Consider the following 20,007-nt stretch of genomic DNA (forward strand, 5'->3'; position numbering starts at 1 on the left):
AAAAAGACAAAGATAGTCAGAAGCTAAAGCCGAACTATAGGCTACAGATCACAGTGTAAAAGTGAACCACCACATCACTGCTGATCGCCACACAAGACAATGAATATAAAGGGAAACTTTGCTGATACTGAACCAGCTGTGTGGCATCACAGTGTGTGCAGATGAACCATGTTTGGCTTCGTCCTCGTGCTGCTGCCAGAACCTGGCCCTCCACCGCCAGACGGGCAGGGAGGCAAAACACCGTTCATCTGCACACACTGCGATGACACACAGCTGGTTGAATATCAGCAAAGTTTCCCTGCTTCCCTTCACTGGTTCCTGTACGGCAGGGTCGGTCTTTGTTTCACTGTTACAATCATTAAAAAGCAAAAGCAGCATGTGTATACATTCAGTAGGCTATATCTTCAGTAGCTAGCTAGCTAACCCTACACTTTTCAGGGTTTAAACAGGGAAGAAACCAGGCACGGCACCAGGATTTAGTCTCTCCCGGGGCTAAGGGGGAGCTTGACCGATACATGGGGGTGCTAAGAAAATAACTGATTTTCATGACTTCAGTTACTTTATAAGGAGGTTCTTGTTTTTTCAATAAAAGCCGCTATGATACACAACACAAACATGTTTGATATAAAAGTGGTTTTAACTGAATTTGGCCAAAGAATATCCAACAAAATAGTTAAGCCTAATACAAGTGACCACAAGGCAATAGTAAAAATGTTTCACGTGCAAAGGTGACAGATACAGCACCGGACAACGCCCATGCACCTGCCAATAACCAGACAATACATCCAAAATGCAACAGCAAGTGTATTTATTCCATACGCATAATTAATATGAATATTCCAGCCATTTGTAATCCTCATACCATCTATGATTGAAGTAGCGATCCTGCTGTCCAACTTTCGTGGCTGGATAACGCCGAAGAAGAGGCCGCCTTGGTTCATCAACAGGTGACTGGCTTAAATCAGAGGGAGCGGTGTCTGTGTCAGCAGTGCAGCTAACGGGGGCTGTAGAGCAGCTAGCAGCGATGGACTGCTCTGGAGCTCCTTCACGTCCTGGCTCACGAGTTCCTCTCTCAGATTCATTTTTCGAAACTCCCTCTTCTTGGTCTTCATTTTCTACCTGCACTCTTTTTTCTTGATCACAAAACGATCTATTGCAACGGACTGTAGGCTAGCTAGCCTTAGCCTAACGTGCGAGTATAAACAAAAGACTCCCCCCGCCCCTCCGCTACACAGATTTTTGACGGGGCTATAGCGCCGTCCCTGGAAGAAACGTATATCTTTTTCCAAGCTCTCCAGGTAACGAGTATCATTAATACACGATGTGCCCCAGGCACAACATTTAGCTCCAAATCCACAAAACCAGCCTGAAAATGAAGGAAATCTGAAACGACTGCATCAGAGTCAATGGAGCACAGCTGTGTTGTTGTCGGACCCGGGGCGGGACTTAGCGAAGGGTCAATTCACAAGAGATATGATCGTAGGACACGGCAGACATTTTAAAAATGGATGGAGCAGAGCTAGGAAATCCAAAAAAGATAACAAGTCTAAAGTTACTGTGGTGAGAATCAAGCAAGTCAAGTCGAGTCCCTACTATAAGTAAGGTAAGACGAGTCAAGTCATATGAAATTTTTATGATCTGGTCTGATGATCTGGAGCTTTCTAGCTAATGCTTGACCAGCAAAAATGCTAATTATGACATTGCATTAAATGGAAATACTGTACCTTGAATTTGTACTTAAATACAGCACCTGAATAAAAACATACGACAGCAAAAGTGAAAATTCCAGCCTCCTCTGATGATTCAGGACTCACTCATTGCTGTTTTTCTATTTTAATCTTAAAGCTCAAGAGGAGAAGTTTGACATGAGCGCACTGACATGCAGCTGGCTGACAGCTGCTGCAGAGTTTACCTCACCTGCTTGAGCATCAGCATTTTAACTTGGGAGGCAAAAGGCTGAGCAATGACACCATCAGTACTCTGACATGTTATTTAACTCGTTTTCACTGCCTCACATGGAAGTTACTTCTGCCGCAGTCAAGCAAAATGTGAATCCAGCCTTGTTATATTTCAGTTCATCAACTCTTGTGGATAAATACACAGTATAACTCATCAGAACTACAGATACTCTGACTCAAGTCAGACCTGAGTCACAAATTTTAAAACTTTAGACCTGACAAAAATCAAAGAGACTTGACTCAACTTAAACTTTGACGCCAATGATTCGTGACTTCACTTGGACTTACTCGGATACTTTCCACCAGGCCCAACGATTACATTTTTTCTTTTTTTTCTTTTTTTAAATAAGATGAGTGAAATATAAAACAGAAACTAATTCAACTAACTAGATGTAAACTGTGGCTATAAACCTGCCATTGGGACGCAGGAATCGGCTGGCATTCTCCCCTTCGCTGTGATAAAACAGCAAGGCATCACACGTGATGAAGAGCACATTATGACTTGTTAAGGACTTGAAACTCAACATTTAGTACTTGGGACTTGAGTGCAACGACTTTAGAGTTGTGACTTATTAAACAAGACAAGACTGCCGGCAACTTTTAAGGTGGAACGTTAACTTGTAATGTTACTCAGTGCATGAGCTGACGACGTGAACTCATCAACACACCTTAAATATTTCATATACTACATGTTGTTCTGAAAATGTCACGTGCAGCCTCGTTCTGTGGACGATAAACCAGGTGCAGACTTCCATCTGTGTCACTGATACTGAGGAAATACAGTGAGTGCTAGATGGAGCAGTGAGTGACAACAACCCCGCCCACATTTAAGAGTACTGATTGCGGTGGAGACGCTAGGGTCTAGGTACCATGTCTGAAGGGTTCCAAAGGTACCATACCAAAAGTGTTTGGTGAAAACCGGGTTTTAGACTATCATGTTTTTTATTAAAAAAAGATCTCGAGTACTGCAGCTTTAAAAAAGCCCAAACATGCCTGCTAGCCAGGGTATCTGTCTCTCTGTGTGTCTGTGTTTACTTTAGGGCTGAGCAGTCGAGACACCAATCAGACTAATCGCCCATTTTGGCCAACAAAGCCACCAGCAGCCGTTTTGGTTTATTACTGTCGCCGTAGGGCACTGTTTGGCCGTTAACACCACACCAACTGTGGCATCATCTGCAACCACCACCGCCAACACCCTCCCTCATCCCCTGATTCTCTCACTCTCTTCCTTTCTTTTTCCACCCCTCCACTCATTCTCCTCGCTTTAATAATCCTCAGTCCCTGGAGTCGACTGCCCAGGTGAGAGCAATGTAAACAATCGTTGCCATGGTAAGGATAGCAGCAGGAGCCCAAACACACCTGATGGTGCTGGTACATCATTTCTTTCTCTTCATCTGTCACTCACTTTCCACTCGTCTTCCTCCAACACTCAAATCCTCTTCTTTTTACATAAACACCATCTGCTTTTTTTCTGTCCTTCACTCTCTGTTTTGTTTTCTGTCCAGCATGTAACCCAGAAAAGCCACAGTTCAGGACCCAGATAATATTTGGGCTCGCTGGCCCGTGATGATATTGACCAGACACAACTTGCCCACCCCCATCTGTCAGCTCGCCCTCGTTCCAGACGCCCATATGTACACAAATAAGACACTCAAAACGTACAACCAACAACACTGAATTCACCCCACACAACAAGTCCATGGTGTCTGCTGCCCCGGAGCCCCTGACCCCGCCGATGTGCCAAGAGGGATGCACCCAAATCCTCCCATCCCTCACCCCCGAAAATATCACACACACACACACACACAACGGTCCTGCACCCCTCGAGTGCCCCATCACTCAGTGACAGTCGGGTTAAATCCACTCTGACGGGTCAGTCTCCTCTCACTGTCAGGCCAAGCTGTCGGGGCCACTGTCACTGTGAGAGAGACCACATATGTTAAGTCTGTAAGTCTGCGCGTGTGTGTGTATGTGTGTGTGTGTGTGTGTGTGTGAGCATATAAACAAGGATATTGGCAGCAGGGAGGGGACAGGGGTGTGAATTAAGCACAGTGTGTGTGGTCTGTGAAGCTGCAGTAATTAAAATGATGTGTTTTCCCTCAAAAGGAGAAACCATCGAAAATTCATCCCCACAGTTTTAAATATATAATAGACATTCTTGTTTTATATTTCTTGTCAAAACTTGACAACTTCAGTGAACTTTGCTGCAGGGTTAGATTATGGAACACATTTTTAGTTTTTGTTGTTGATAACTCCACATATAAATTAATTTGTCTGGACTCTTCGCTTCAAGAAAAACTTGTTAAGCCACAAAAATTACAACCATTTACAAGACATCACTTTTTCACCACTCCTCCTACACATTTTATCCAGTTCTCACAAAATCTGCAGCGTCACATTCATGACCTTGCAAAAAATGTTTTATAGATATTGTCTTACTTTAATTGGTTGCCAAATTCTGGTATGTGTGGCCTATTTCGACCATCACAACAATGGCGGACTCCTGAGCTCTGTTTGTGCTGCTCACCCTGTTGAATTTATCAACACTTCTCCAGCAAAGTGTAGATTTACTGTAGCAACTTTACCTCGTCGTCCGTCCAGACAAACATTCGTGTGGTTGCCATTTTGTTTGTTTATACATCACCACTCTGTAGAAGGAGGCGCATGTGCACAGGCACGTGTTGTTTCATTACAGAGTCACACTGCCAACTACTGGCCTGGCATGTATACTACAGGGTTTTTGGTCATTTTTGCGGATCCATGTGCACTGTGATTGTTATCAAAATGTCGTCATCTGAACGCGGAACTTTTTTCAAAACTAAAATAAGAAACAACTCCGTTTTCAGCGGATTGTTTTTGTTAAACATGGCCTATGATATGCAGTATCTAATATGTGCAAACAACTTGCAGCTGCATTGAAAAGGATATCACACTCTGTTAGTATTTGTATCACTTTTAGGGAAATCGTACTGGCACTGGTATCCAGCCCTACTTGTCACAGATTTGAGTCAATCTTACTGCTGTGTTCACACCACGAGTGACACAGCAACAGACTACAATTCATTTTCAACGGAAGCTGGTGGCACACAGATACAAACAGACGCCCAACACTTGTTGCTGCTGATGGTCGTGATGCGCTTCAAATCAAAGTTGAGCTGACCTCAACATTTTTCAGTGCTGCAGTGAGGCATCAGCCACTCATATGGTTTGTGTTTAGCTGTGGTATTGTGTAAGTTAGCTTAGTTAGCTGACGCTATGCTAGCTTTCTGTGTGCCGTGGTGCATACAGGGATGCAACGGGGCAGCATAATGTGATGTTAAAATGGGGCTCAGACTCTGATCACAGGCATTTATTTTATGTCCAAATACAAACTTTAGATGACGCTCAGTGGAGGTGGCAGGCAGCAGACACACAAGCCTGTGGCAACGTTAACAAATGCTTGAACAACACTTCAGCAGCAACTTGACAATAATGAAGCTGGTCACGCTGTTGCTGTGTCACTCATAGTGTGAACACCGCATTTAATATTCTCTAATAAACACTAAAAAATGTGGGTATACTAAAAATCGAAAGTATGCAAAGACCCAAAAACTACACCCATGTGGCCTTAAATGTCAAAAATTAGAAGACTTACTGACCTTGGTGGAGAAATTTGCTCTCTGAATTCTTCCTAGTTTCATCTAGTCTAGTCTTTAGACTGAAGCCACGGACTGAACTGAGATTTTTTGCCTTTACAAAGACTGGATTTCAACCTTGAACGATGGATAAACTATGTCTGCATGAGGAAGAGAGCAAGGCAAAGAGAAGATCAAGGTAGACATGAATGACAAAAAGTGAAATAGAGGAAGAAAGATGGCCCCATCGTGCACCTGACTCAGGGGAGGCATCGCCAGGCAGGCTACCTCTCCCTCTCTCACCTCGCTAAATCCAAATGGCATCGGCCCCGTGCCAGTTGGGCCATGTAAACACACACACAAATAGAGACACACACACCCCTGACATGCAGACATAAGAGTGGATTGTGTGCCCAGACACTCAGGCCAGACCCCCTTTAATTAGAGCAACATTTACACACACATCCCCCGCACGCTTTGTTTTCTGTTTGGCTCTCTCTCACACACACAAACACATATACATATGCATTATTACAGAAACAGTTTGCTTTTTTATGCATGTATACACACACACACACACACACACACAAAGATCCCTTTGATAAAACTGGATTTCTTCATCAGACGCCCCCTGAGCAATTTCTGATAAAACAACAGTACTGTAGAACCCCCACTTTTTCCTCCTGCACACACACACACACACACTATCTGTGCTCCACACACACACACTAAACACACACCAGAGAGGAGAAGGAGCAGGCGCATTTTGGTGTTTGATACGGTTGACCCAGATCTTGGAGCGTGCACGGCTGAAGATGCAGGAGGGCGGAGGGGAAGGGAGGGGTTGAAGCGGGGCTGGGTGGGGGTGTATCTGGGTGAATGAATAAGATGATGAGTGGGTGAAAGGGTAGTGGGTGTGGGCTGCTGGGCTGCTCAGAGAGTTGTTGTTTTTTTTTCCAAATAGTCTAATTTGAAAACCAGCAGGGGGCTGATGGGTAAAAGACGGACAGACCTCAGCAAAGGTCAGAACGAGTGAGATAAACACAGAGACAGAAGCCAACAAATAAAGAAATGATGAAATCACATGAGGTGACGAGCGGCTGTCAGCGGGCACTGGGCGCCCCGTTCTGTCTGCCAGCTATGTTGGAGGTCCTCGGTGTGAAGCTTCAGTGGATCTAAACTCACTACACTGATCTGTGCTGCTTTTAGCTAAGCACTAATCCAATCACTGATACTTTGCTCATAAACTTGGCAGCTAGAGAAGAATCTGTGTTTTAATTCCTTACTGGATAAACAAATTGTTTATTACCATGTTCTAGTGCCCTACTTTTGGCAGCTTGTAGATTAATGAATGCAGAATACAGTTTTGTACTGACAAGAGACAACGTCTGTCGTTCACCTGAACTATGATGTGAGAAGAAAACTATCAAAGATTTAAATTTACATTTTTTAATGTTTGTTGGTTATCTAAGCTGTCATTGGCACTATTGAGCATTTCCAATACTCTGTGGGACATTAGCCTCCATTTCCACCATGGGAAGCATCCTGACATGTGCACTTACAACCCAATCACCAGAAAATAGGTGGCATTGTACGTTATTATGTAGTGGATACGTTGAAACAACGCTGTGGTTAACGCAACCTGGTCTCACTCCGAAGTTGTCGAAATCCAGTGCTTTGGCAGTGACTTGCAGTGTCAGACACCGTTGAAAAAAGCCGTCCTTTACCATCAGCCTGATATGCGTTCATCGCCGTTATCGTTTAACGGTGCTCAGCGGCGTCAGGGGGAGACATGGTGGGACAAGAATGAAAGTTAAGGCAGCGAAAGTCAGAGTATGGTGGGCAGCAGGGGTGGTGGATGGGTCCAACAAACACTGACTTTCACCAGCGAGAGCAGTGAGAGCAGCGAGAGCAGTGTTCGCGTCCTGAAAGACCTGCTTTGTTTTCAACAGTGGTCTGCAGCTTGACAGGCGCCATCCCTCAAGTCAGCTCGTCAAATACAGAAGTTTGGTCAGTGACTCTTGGCATCAGATTCTGATGCACAGAGGCACCTTTAGCATTGGTATGAGACACATCAAGTAGTGTCCGACCAATTGGCGTAATAAAAAGAGCAAGAAAGGGTCGACCAAACTTTCACCCAAGAAACCACTGTGTCCTGTGTGAAACCAAAAGTCATCCGAGTTAGTTTATAACAGTCACATCAGTAACAAACATACTTACTTCAGTGCATTTTTGTAGGATATCATATGCACTGTTGAATGACGATACATTTTTATTTTAAGTCAAACCATGTTGGGGGTTTTTTCTGAGCCAAACCACATACTTTTGTCGGTTTAACCCAATAAAGTAATACATCAGAGGTTTTCTTTAAAAAAGTTTACTGAGCGTAACTTGACATGCAGTCCCTGTACATCCAAAACTGACAGTGGAGGGGTGCCTAGAGTTTGGTCACTTACTTTCCATGTGGTCATACAACGTGCAAGGTACCCTGGATGCATTGGTTGTTGATGTTCTTGGACACCGTGTCAAGTTCTGCAAGTTTTGTTACCTGCATTGTCTGTTTTCAAAATATACTTTAGTTTTCACAGGAAATGTACCATCTGCATACAGTCTCTTTCAAAATAAACCTACTACGTCGGTACAGCACCGCAAATTAATGTTTCATTACCTTCAACAACATATGCACGTGGTTGGGTTTAGGAAAAAAGAACAGGGTTTGGCTTTACAATCCTACGGTAAGTGAACACTGGCTTCCCAGGTGAAAAGCGGTGGCTGTTGGACCCATCCACAGCCAACCCCACCAACCTGACTTGGACTACCGCTGCCTTCATTTTCGTTATTTCCCCCTGACGCCTTCAGAAGTCACTGACCAAGCGGCAGATTTAAGCAACCTCGGATGAGACTAGGATTTGTTTCCTATAAACAGCCATTGCTGCTTTAATTTGATTACAGCCACGATTGTGCCCTAACCTTTATCACTTGGTCACTAAGCACCTATTCTAACTCAAACTTTGACTATGGCATTGTCACATCATAAAACTGATTTATGTGGGTGTGAGATTTGAAATGGTTTTTGGGAGGTGTAAGGAAATGATGCCGTCCTGCCAAAAGGGGCATTGCATTAGCAAGAAAATGCGAAGTATTGAACACGTACTTCATATTTGGAGGACTCGTGGGTTCAAGAATATCTCTGTATGCATGTATTTCACTTGAGCACATGATATTGTTATTAATGCCCATACATGCTTTGGCAGCACAGATAAACTTCTGAGAGAGAGATAACTCTTGTCAGGTCCTACTTCTGTTTTTCGCCTGTTTTCTGTATCCGTCTTTACTCTGAATCTCTCTCAGGAAAAGATCAAATTTTCCAGTCATGCAGATAACGGAGCATATCTCTCCCCAGGCCCCGTACCTGGAGCAGGGTGCCTCAAACTCCTCACACAAACAGACAGAGTGCCTGGAAGAGGCAAAACTCCTTGACTTCAATAGAGACGGGAGAGTTGTTTTCACTCTCTTATCCACATCTCATGTTTCTTTCATCTTATCTATGAACTTTGAAAGACCTGCCAGCAGATAGGAAGCTTCGTTGGGCTTGAAAAGGACATCTGAAACACATTGTAGTGGGAATAGGAGAAAACTGGACCTATGAAATCTCTCGTTTTTGTTATCAAACATCATTAAACATTATAAACCACCATCCAAATCCTCTCTGTTCATTGTTCTCCATCTCTTCTGTACTGGGGAACACAGGAAGAACGCCTGCGGTCGGCCCGATCTGGAAGCATGACTGATTCCCGTCTTTCTCAGATGGCTTCATCTATTTTGATTACAGACCCCCCTCTGAGTGCTGGCCATCTTCTCTCCAGGCGGGTAATGGGAACGGAATGGGAAATGGGACCGACCTTGTTAGATTTCGGTTTTTATTCTGAAAGGCAATCACGTCTGTGGATGTGATGTATGTGTGCTGTAATCAGCAAGCGTGATTGGTCGAGCGGGACACAAAAAGGTATACGGACACAAACAGAAAACTGAGAAAGTGCGGCCGGCGTTAAAGTTTAGACGTGAAGAAAGACAAATGGGTGAGGAAATGAAGGTGAGACCCAGCAAATAAAAGGAAATGAAAGGAGTCCAGAGTGTGAAAGAGAGATGGATGAGAGGGGGGAATGAATGGAAGAAGAAAGAAAAGGAAGGAGGACAGAGAGAGTTTTATCTGACTCTCACAGCCTTGGTGATATGACAGGCTTGGCAATCCAAAGCGTTTCACCATGCCACCCCCTACCAGGGACAATCTTCCTTGCTGCCTTACACACACACCCTCCTGCAGAGCACACACACACACACACCAACTGCACCTCAGCCCCATCCTGCCTTCCTACCACCCGTCTCCTCCCTCCCTGCCACCCTCCGTCTCTCTGTACAGGATAATCCTTCCCCCACCCCCCCCAAATACCATCGCTCAGTAAAAAAGATATTTCCAAGGGCCTGGATCGCAGGCAGCCGCATGCTGCGTGCTCGCACAAAAGGCAAAAGCGCTGCACACATGCAGATGAGACGAGATGCGCACACACACACACACACACACACACACACACACACACACACAGCCCAAAACTTATGAGATACGGGGACTCTCCCAATACGCAGATGACAGCATCTGCCTTTCACAGATAATTACACTCCACCCCCCTCTTTTCCCTTTTTCTCTCCATCTCCATCTTTTCCACTCCGGAAAGATAGTCGTGTTTGTCAATATGGTGAATTCGCGCATCATTGACAATCCTGGCCTTGTTGTTGTTGTTGTTGTTGTTGTTGTTGTTGTTTGTTCTCCCTATCCATGCTGGCTAATGTGAATCACAAGGAGCGATGAGCGGAGAAGACAAGGACTTGCAATGAGTCATGTGAGCCTCATTGAGCAGGGCTAAGAGGCTAACTCAGAGCTCATATGGTGATGATGAAAAGAGCCGTCCAGCCATTAAGTGGTGCTAATGAATTCAGCCATCTTGTTTTGATTTTGTGTCGTTCACACCAAGTAAAGCAAAAAAGATTATCTCATAAAAAAGCAACTGAAAGTGTTAACACGGTAGAAATTAAAATCAAACAGATACGAACAGTTTATGCTTTAGAAAACATATTTTTCCTTAATTTAGTTGTGTTTTTCTGGAGGTAAGAAATATAAATACATATGTATATTGCAAAGAACATTCAGTGAAAGGGAATAAATATGCTGTTCTGTTTCTGGACGTGCATATTAAAGGAACTGTATGTAAGATTTCAGGAGATTTAGTGGAATGTAGCGGTGAGGATTGCAGATTGCAGCCGGCTGAAACTTCTCCAGGTTAGAATTCCTTCGGTGTTCATTGTGCAGGAGATTTTACTGGGAGCTGAATTATCTGCAGAGGTCTTCCTCTCCAGCATAAAACAGACCGGGTGACTTAAACCATTAGAAACAGAATAAAGCAGTTTAAAGTTACAAATCAATGTTTCTTCAATGCTGTTTGGCAGGCCGTTAGCCTAGCACCTGCTGATGTGTGCTCGCTGTTTTTCTTCGATAACTTAAGATCCAGATGTTTAGGAGGTTTTTTACCCGGAGCCGAATTATCCACAGAGGGCTCCTCCTCTCTGCAACAAATGGACTAGTTGATTAAAGCGGTAAAAACACTGGACAAAGCAGTTTCATGTTAAAAAAAAAAAATCTGTTTTTTCCCAATTCTCTCGTCAAAGAGGGACTTCTAACTTTGTTGGCTGATGCGAAAACGTGAATGACCCTATCGAGAGCTAGTGTTAGGTTTGTCCGTTATGGGCTACTGTAGAAACATGGTGGTGCAATCTCCATAAATGAGACCAGCTCCCTATGTAGATATAAATGACTTCTACAGCAACAAAACACTACAATTGTTATTTTCAGGTGATTATACACTAAAAAACATACTTATTATGTTATATCTGATTTCTGCAAATATATTCCCCTACACACTGGACCTTTAAAGTACAAAACAGTTGATCTAACTTCATGTTTTGAATCCAAATATTTTAGAAAACAGTGAAAATAAATTACAAAAATGCACATTTGCATATTTATACCCCAGAAAAAGTTCAAATTGCAGCAAAACTGTGAAAGTGAACACAGGGCTGTTTCTCATTTCGAAACCCAATCCTGTCTCATTTCTGATTCATCAAGATTAAAAGTTCATTCACTCAAAAATATTTCAGGGCAGAAAGGTGCGCTTCTGTTTTATTTATGAGCAGCTGAGAGGCTGCTGCAGGGCATCCCCATTAGCATGGTGCCGGGATTTGTTAGCGGAGCCACATAAACAGGGATTCAAACGAGTAACGAAGACAGAGTCAGGAGCAGGCTGAGGAAACGGTGAACAAAGGAGAGGGTTGAAGAGGACGAGGAAAGGTGAGGAGGAGGGTGGGAGGTGGTGGGAGCAGAGAGAGGGAGGTCATGAGGTGAGGCGGGAGCGAAGCGACTTGACAGCAGGGGAGTATTCCAGTTTGCAGAGGAGTCACAAGGGACTCACGCAGCCACTTAACACAAGGCATGTGTCTCGCTGTGCAACACACACACACACACACACACACGCACACGCACAAACCTGCCAAAACATCTCTTTTTTTCCAGTCGCTCTCATGCAAACACACATTAACTGTACACACACTCCACACTGTGATTGGCATCAGCCCACAGTTTGCCACTTTACATCAAAATGACGACTGTAGGTGCTCTGAGTCTGGCATCCTCTCAGCTCGCTGCCAGCTGCTAATGTACACGAGTTCATTTAAAGGACGTTTGATGTCGGTCGAATTGACAGATGTGTCGAAGTGACATATAGCTATATCAGATACATCAGTATGTGTCGGCCAAGATGGAATTACAGGAGAGAAATGCCAACCTGGGAGTGAGGTTATTAACAAACAGTGTTCCACCAGAGAGTACTGACAGGTTGATTTTTCATCTGTTAAATGTCTCTCTCATTACGTACTGTGGTTACAAAAAAAAAGAAAAAAAAAATCTAAGACATCTGAATCAAGATTGCTGTTTTAACCATTTGAAACCAGGAGTGACGTTGCTTTTCTTGTGCTGCTTTTAGAACTGGTGCAATTTCTTTCAAAAACAAGGGGGAAGAGGCAAAAAGCAACTTCAAAATTATCACACAAATTGCAAAAAAATAAATAAATTAATAAATAAAATAGATTTAGACACTAAAAAATAGGGAAAAAAGAAAAAAGATGGGGGGAAATTATGTCTAAAACAATATTGCTTTTTAAAATTATGTTACAGAATTATTATAATTTTTAAGCACTCTTTGCAAGGAATTTCCTTGTTTGTTCGTTTCTAACTTACTTTCTTTCTTTTCTTTTCTTTTCTTTTTTTTTTTTTTTTTACCAATTCCTTGATAATATTTTTTGGGGTAATCTGTTCTTGTTTTTAAAAGAAATCAAGCCAATTTGCTCAGGTTTCAAAAGGTTAAAAAATAACAACTGGCCGACAGCATTACCAGATTTTCTTAAACTCCCAGATATTTGCAACAGTAAATACATTCTGCCCTGAATACGTTTTATCAACATAAAAGAGGAAATGGTTTTAACACACTTATCAGTAAAATGTACAGCATTAATTCCTGTGGTGTACCCCAAGGTTCCATACTTGGCCCAGTCCTCTTCTCCACTGATTCACTTCCGTTAGGGCACATTATTCAAAACATGACATATCTTTTCGCTGTTATGCGTATGACGCACAGATCTACCTCTCCTTAGAGCGAAACAACATCAACAAACTAAATGAACTCAATAAATGTCCTCACAATATCAAATCATGGATGGCTGCAAATTTTCTCCAACTCAATTTTATTTGGACCCCAGCACTTAACCAGCATTATTTCCCCTTATCTTGGCAGATTGCCCCCTCTGTTACATCACAGACCTTGAAATCTATAAAATCTTGGAGTCATATTTGATTCTGAATTGAAGTTTGTCCAAAGTCATCCACGCCTTCATTTTAACAAGGTCTAAAACAAGAGGGAGCACATTACCCCCATTCTTGCCTCCCTACACCAGCTGCCCGTTAGCCACACAATACTTTAAAGATTCTGATGTTTGTCTACAAAGTGTTAAATGGCCTCGTCCCCTCTGACATCATAGAGCTCCTCTCCTGTATCACACTGTGAGAGAGCTGAGATCGTCTGAGCAAAGACTTATGTCTGTCACAAGATCCAGGACTTAGTGTTATGGGGACAGGGCTTTCTCTATCGTTGCCCCAAAACTCTGGAATTCTCCTCCTCCCATTGTCCGATTCTCCCCCGCCACTGAGGTTTTCAACAGTCATCTGAAAACAGACATTATTATTATTTTATTGCTATTATCATGTGTCTCACTTCCTTCTTTTGATTTTGCTTTTCTCTGTGTTTGCTGTAAGAGCACTTTGAATCAACTCTTTGTGTTTAAAGTGCTGTACAAATAAAGTTGACTTGACTTTGGTCTGATAAAACCATGCACTGAGAATCTGTTGAGCTCTGCAGCTGCAGGCCAGACCAATCAGTGAACTATGAAGAGCAGTTTAGATGATGACAACAAGCCTCCGAGCCGCATGTGGAATTTTAATTGAGCACTGTGCTTGGTTTGCCGCACTCGTTGATTAAAGGGTATTCCTGTAATTTTCGTCTTCACTCAGAGCCTCACCAGACCACAGTGAGTGAGCATCATAATGGTGATGTCTTGAAATATTTAGGAAGCAATTTATTGGCTGTTCTTTGTCCAAAACAACTTTATGGTTTCAATTCTATTTTGGCAGACTTTGGAGACAATACTTTTAAGCATTTCGAGGGATTTTGAAGGATCAAAACACAAACGTCACTGACAGGATTTAGTTTGGTTTTCATGTGTTATCTACTTTTTTATATTAGGAGGAGGAACAAACTTTTCGGCTCATCTAGTGCAGCCTCTAAATTCTCCACCTTGCAAGAAGAAGTCAAAGGTGATAAAACAACCTTCGACTCTTTTCATGGCCTTTATTTTTTTTTAAATGTTAAATCAAAAATCTCACTTCACAACAGAGAAAAAGAATAAACTGTTTAATCTTCCTCTGTAAAAAAAGGTACTTTAACTGACTATAATTTCACACATGCATTTTTATCATCACCTAATCTGAAGTTGTTACGTCATGAATATTCTTTGATTAAACACAAAAACATTTAGATCCCCAAAGAAGGCCAAAAATATATTTCTACGTCTTGCAACCGATCTATTTGAGCACATTTTCTCTGCTGCTACCTGCCACATCCATAACACTGACATCAACAAACACAACCCACACCCTGATTCGCACCGAAACTCCCATCCACAGTCAACAAGGGATGGCAAAGGTTGCAACACAGATGACGACAATGTCGCCAAGCCAGGGGATCGCACAGAAGGTCTGAGGTGCAGGGATCCTCCCTGAAGGTGCAATTAGTGCTCTGCTACAGGAACAACGCTAGACAGGGTTCCTCCTCTGAACCAGAACATTGTTACACTAATTAATAACTCAGTCGCATCAGGGCAGCTCTGACATAATAACAGCAACAACAGGAAAGGCAGAAGAACAAGAGGAAGGGTTTAGCAGTGTTTTGCAAACAACTGTGTACTCAAAGACAAAGTGTTTTTTAACACTGCTTAAAGTTGTTGTTGGCAGGTTGCAGCTGCGAGTGATTTAAGGACCATGTTTTATGTATTTTCTTATTTACCTGCCTCAGCGCTGACACAATATAAATATTTCCAGTGCAGCTACAGTAACAGAAAATATTCAAACTCACACAGATATCACAGGAAAATGACTTAAGAATCAAAAAGCTAAAGCGTCTTTGTGTCGTGCAGACAGAAATTGTTCATACATGAAACCAACAGTCTCTCAAGCAGCTTTAACAGACCAGAATGCAATGGTATAAACAAAGTCTGCACAGCTTTAGATGCATGGTAACTACCAGAGGTGGTGGTTTCTGCAGATCTTTTTGGCCACTGAGGGATTTTGTGGCTGTCAGGATTAGGGTCACTTTTTCCCCACTTAGCTCTTGTAGGCCTAATTGCAATCTGGATGACACATGCGTTTAGAATAAATTGAAACTCTTACCTTCTCTTGACTCACTCTCAAGCTTTTAATATTCAGCACCTAGAGACTTCTCTGACAGTCTGCATCATGACAGAGAAGGAGCACAGGTGTGAATAATGACATTAACGATGGTCCTGCATCACAGTCGTTAGTGTGATCCTTCACACCTGTAATCCCAGTTAGAACCTGAGTTAGTTAGTATTTTGACTTTAGTTTTGTTTCAGTTAGAGTGGTTTTACTTGTTTCAGTTTAATTTTTTTTAAAGAGTCCAGTATCAGTTTTAGTGTTTTCTTTAATTATTATATTGGGGCAAGATTAAAGACGTACAGCATAGGCATTACAAATCTTTGTGAAGGCACCTGACTCACAGTCATGTAGAAATCCCAGTGTCAGTAAACAAGCACTTATGCCTCCTCATGCTTGTTTTGTTCACAAAAACAACCAAATTGACAAAAACTAAAAGACATTTTGTGTATATTTATCTTGTTTTAGTTCGTTTAGTAAGTACACAATATTCTGTCAGTTAGTTGTCATTTTATTCTAAAGTCAAGTGTAGTTTTTATTTTATTGCAGGTACTAAAATGTCTTTTCACACCTGGTTTTAGTTTAGTTTTATTCATTCATTCATTTGTTTTCCGTAACCGCTTATCCTGTAGGGTGTCGCAGGGGGGCCGGAGCCTATCCTGGGTGAGAGGCAGGGTTCACCCTGGACAGGTCACCAGACTATCACAGGGCTGACACATAGAGACAGACAACCATTCACACTCACATTCACACCTACGGACAATTTAGAGTCACCAGTTAACCTGCATGTCTTTGGACTGTGGGAGGAAGCCGGAGTATCTGGGGAAAATCCACGCTGACACAGGGAGAACATGCAAACTCTGCGCAGAAGGGCCCTCTTGCTGTGAGGCGACGGTGCTAACCACTACACCACTGTGCCGCCCTAGATTTGTTACTAAATAAAAGCTAGGTTTCAAGATTTCGTTTGAAGCTGTCTACTGAATCACAGAGTCTGACGTCCTCTGGAAGGCTGTTCCAGAGACAAGGGCCAGTGACACAGAACACAGCATCTGGGGGACATTTAGGCAGACCAGAGGTGGAGGATCTTACGAATCTGGAGGGAATGTATTTCACCAACATATCACCTTTATTGGGTCAACCACGGGCCCCAAACCTGATGCAGGACTCTGTCCTGGCCCTAGATATTTTTCTTAGGGTGCATTTACACCATGATACTCGGGGGACTTCGATAGGGCGGGGAATGCCAAAACATTTTTCACCTTCATTTGGTTCGGTTCGCTTTCACACTGCACTTTTTAAAGTGGACCAAACCTCCTGGACAACGTCACGCAGTTACAACAGCTGCTTGTTTGGGGGCAGTATTGCCCGAAACAACCACTGACCAGCAAGAAGAAAAGCTTGAGGAAGAAGAAAACCCGGCTCATCAATTGGCCAGGACCGAAAACAGAAATCCATCCCTTTCAGCCGGCTTGGTCACCACAAAAACACCAAACACCAAAATGCATTGCGCTCTACGTCACTTCCTCTCTTTGGTTCACTTCCTCTCTTTGGTTTGCTAGATAGTCTGTTTTCATTTCCCACTGTAAACGAACTGCACTAGGGTTCACTTGCAAGTGAACCAAGACCCCCAGTTTTCAAGTGGACCAGGGTTCACTCGTTTGGTCCAGACCAGAGTAAATGAGCGTTCACACAAACGAACCGAACTATCCAGGGATCATTTAAAGCGGACCAAATAGCACCAGGGTGAATGGGTCCTTAGAAACATGAGAGTGGTATCAATCCCCCCCCATCCAACTCTTTAGAGTCTTGAGTCACTCTTATCTTGTCACTCATTTTTGGTCCGGACATGCAAGAGATTTAAGCTCATGCAAAACTAAGTCCTGTCATCACCCAGAAACAACAACTCTTGTCTTATCAAACTTCTGTTTCACGCGAATTTTCTCTAAAAAACACATTCACCCCAGGGAGCAGTGACACCCTCCCCCTCTGTTCTGTGTTTAAGCAGCTGATCAGTTGTGTTCAAACACATGAGGGCCGACAAGCCTTGCTCAAAGGCAAAGTGTTTAAGAAGTCTCTGAATGAATATATCTGTATTTTCTGTGGTCTAAGGTTTGTTTTACTGTATCTGATGCTCAGCTGAAAAAAAACAGTCGGTTAATTCTTTCAATACCTCTGTGAAAACGTGTGTTTTCTTACACCTGAACATTTTGAAACCTCCCCAAATACAGAATAAACTCCATGAGACATATTTCAGCATGCAGCCAATCGTTGAAACATGTCCTCTATACTGAAAAAATGGTTCAGCTGAGCTCTGAGGGTGTTAGTGCTCCTCAGGGAAGCCCGAAACCTCATAACAGCATTAATTTTCAATGCATCTCTTCTCTGTGTGCTTTAGATGTAAATTAATATTTCAATATCTTCTGGCCATAATCACATCACAGCCCTATATTCTGGGCTGAAACCACCACTGCTTGGACTGGGACTTTGTAAAATGGCACATTAGAGTGTAGAGCAGTCTCAGACATATGGGATCATGAAAGCAGGCGTGCGTGTATAGGGCGACTGCTGCAGCTATGTGAGATGGATAGAAACGTTCCGTGACTCCACCCTTAAAATCTGTGAGTGACGCCAACGCTGCACCTCCCCCGACTCAAAGGAAACATTTCACATTTTTATTCTCTTTGCAGAACGTTTTATTTGTTCGGGACGCACCTGTTTTTTAAACTTGTGCATCTTTAGGAGACCTGTTAGTGTTTTTGTAGCTTTCACTTACAGAAATGTTGAAATATGTATTGAGAATTTCTAACACAAGCATATTATGTTCTAGTCTGCTTCTTTTCAGGAGGCTGGTTTTAGATTTAGATTAAATGTGTCAATATTGGTGAAGGGTTTCAGAGATGTGGAAAAAATATTGCTGATAGTTTAGCCTTCTGCTAACCGGAGTCAAAGCTCATAGCTGCAGCTTCATGTTCACGTTTATGTAGCGAATGTTACTACTACTACTACTACTACTACTAATAATAATAATGATAATAAACTTTATTTATATTGCACCTTTCATGCCAGAGATGCAGCACAAAGTGCTTTACATGAAAACAGAATAAAGATAAAACAGGACTGATCAGACCTGTATCAGGAAGTCAGAGCTAGTTAAAGGCTAAAGTGAACAGATACGTTTTTAGCTTTCTTTTAAAAATAGTTAGCGAGCTAGCTTCCCTGATATCTATAGGTAGTGTGTTCCACAGCTTTGGGGCGTAATTGACAAAGGCTGCATCCCTGATCTTCTTCCAGCTGTTGCTGTGAACCTCCAATAAACCAGCAGATGATCGCAGTATTCTTGAAGGCAGATAGTTAACAAGGGAGTTAGCGATGTAGCTTCGTCCGAGCCCATGTAGGGCTTTGTATACAAGGAGGAGGAGCTTAAAATCAATTCTTGTCTTGGATCACACTTGGACCGCTTCCTGCTGCCACAAACCATCTTGCTGGGAGGAAAGTGGGCAGCAGCTCCAGAGTCAGACCACCAGTCAAGGGCCACAGCAACCCACATCCAGCTAGTACAGACCCTAGCTCCAGGGGATTGGACAGCTATGACTCCTTCCCGGATCAGCAAACTTTCTGTTGCTGCCGTTACACAGGTTAGACCCAGCACTGCCGCTGGTCACCAGCCAGCTGTGATACCCAGTGCTGGGGGTTTGCGCTGACTGCGTTTGTGCCCAGTGAAGTAGTTCACAGCGGCAGGGAGTGAGGTGGAGGGATTGTGGGGTGGCTAGCAGCTAATTCTTGTCTCATTTGTGGTCTGATAAACAGAGAGGGAGAGTGTGCGGAGCAAGAAGGGGCTGAGTGATTGCACTGTGTGCAACTTATGAAATAAGATTAAGTAAATTACTGTACGAGAAACACTAGGTTACTGTTTGAAGCCGTGCAAATGCTCATGGTTGTCTAGTGGGAGAGGCTGAGGACAGAGAGGAGCGCTGCAGGAGGAGGGTGTGTTTTCAAACGCTACCTCAGCTTTAAAACACACAGTTATATCTATGTACAGAGTTTCTGTTGAATGGAACAAGTTACCAAACAGTATTAGGGAATCAAATGAGTGCTTAAACTTTAGGAAACAAAACTATATTTAGGGATATATCTTTTACTATATAATGACGAAAACTCTGTCTGTGTGTCTGTTCCACGTTTTTCTCCTCACTGACTTGGTCAATCCATGTGAAATTTGGCACAGTGGTAGAGGGTCATGGGAGGATGAAGCAATATTACATCAATTGGCCAAAGGGGGGCGCTATAGCAACTGACTGAAATTGCAAACTTTGAATGGGCATATCTC

The 20,007-nt window shown here is 42.9% G+C and overlaps 1 protein-coding gene and 1 long non-coding RNA gene across 2 annotated transcripts in view; one reads left to right on the forward strand and one right to left on the reverse strand.

The window, feature by feature from the left end:
* LOC126394808 (uncharacterized) overlaps window positions 1-5,759 on the reverse strand; it is a 64,115-nt gene extending 58,356 nt beyond the window's left edge. The window contains exon 1 of the long non-coding RNA XR_007570394.1: window positions 5,597-5,759. This is a non-coding gene — a long non-coding RNA (uncharacterized LOC126394808). The remainder of the gene's footprint in view (window positions 1-5,596) is intronic.
* hs3st1l2 (heparan sulfate (glucosamine) 3-O-sulfotransferase 1-like 2) overlaps window positions 1-20,007 on the forward strand; it is a 43,100-nt gene that overhangs the window by 17,198 nt on the left and 5,895 nt on the right. The window lies entirely within an intron of this gene.

Source organism: Epinephelus moara, chromosome 8, assembly GCF_006386435.1.
Source record: "Epinephelus moara isolate mb chromosome 8, YSFRI_EMoa_1.0, whole genome shotgun sequence".
NCBI classification, from domain to species: Eukaryota; Metazoa; Chordata; class Actinopteri; order Perciformes; family Serranidae; genus Epinephelus; species Epinephelus moara.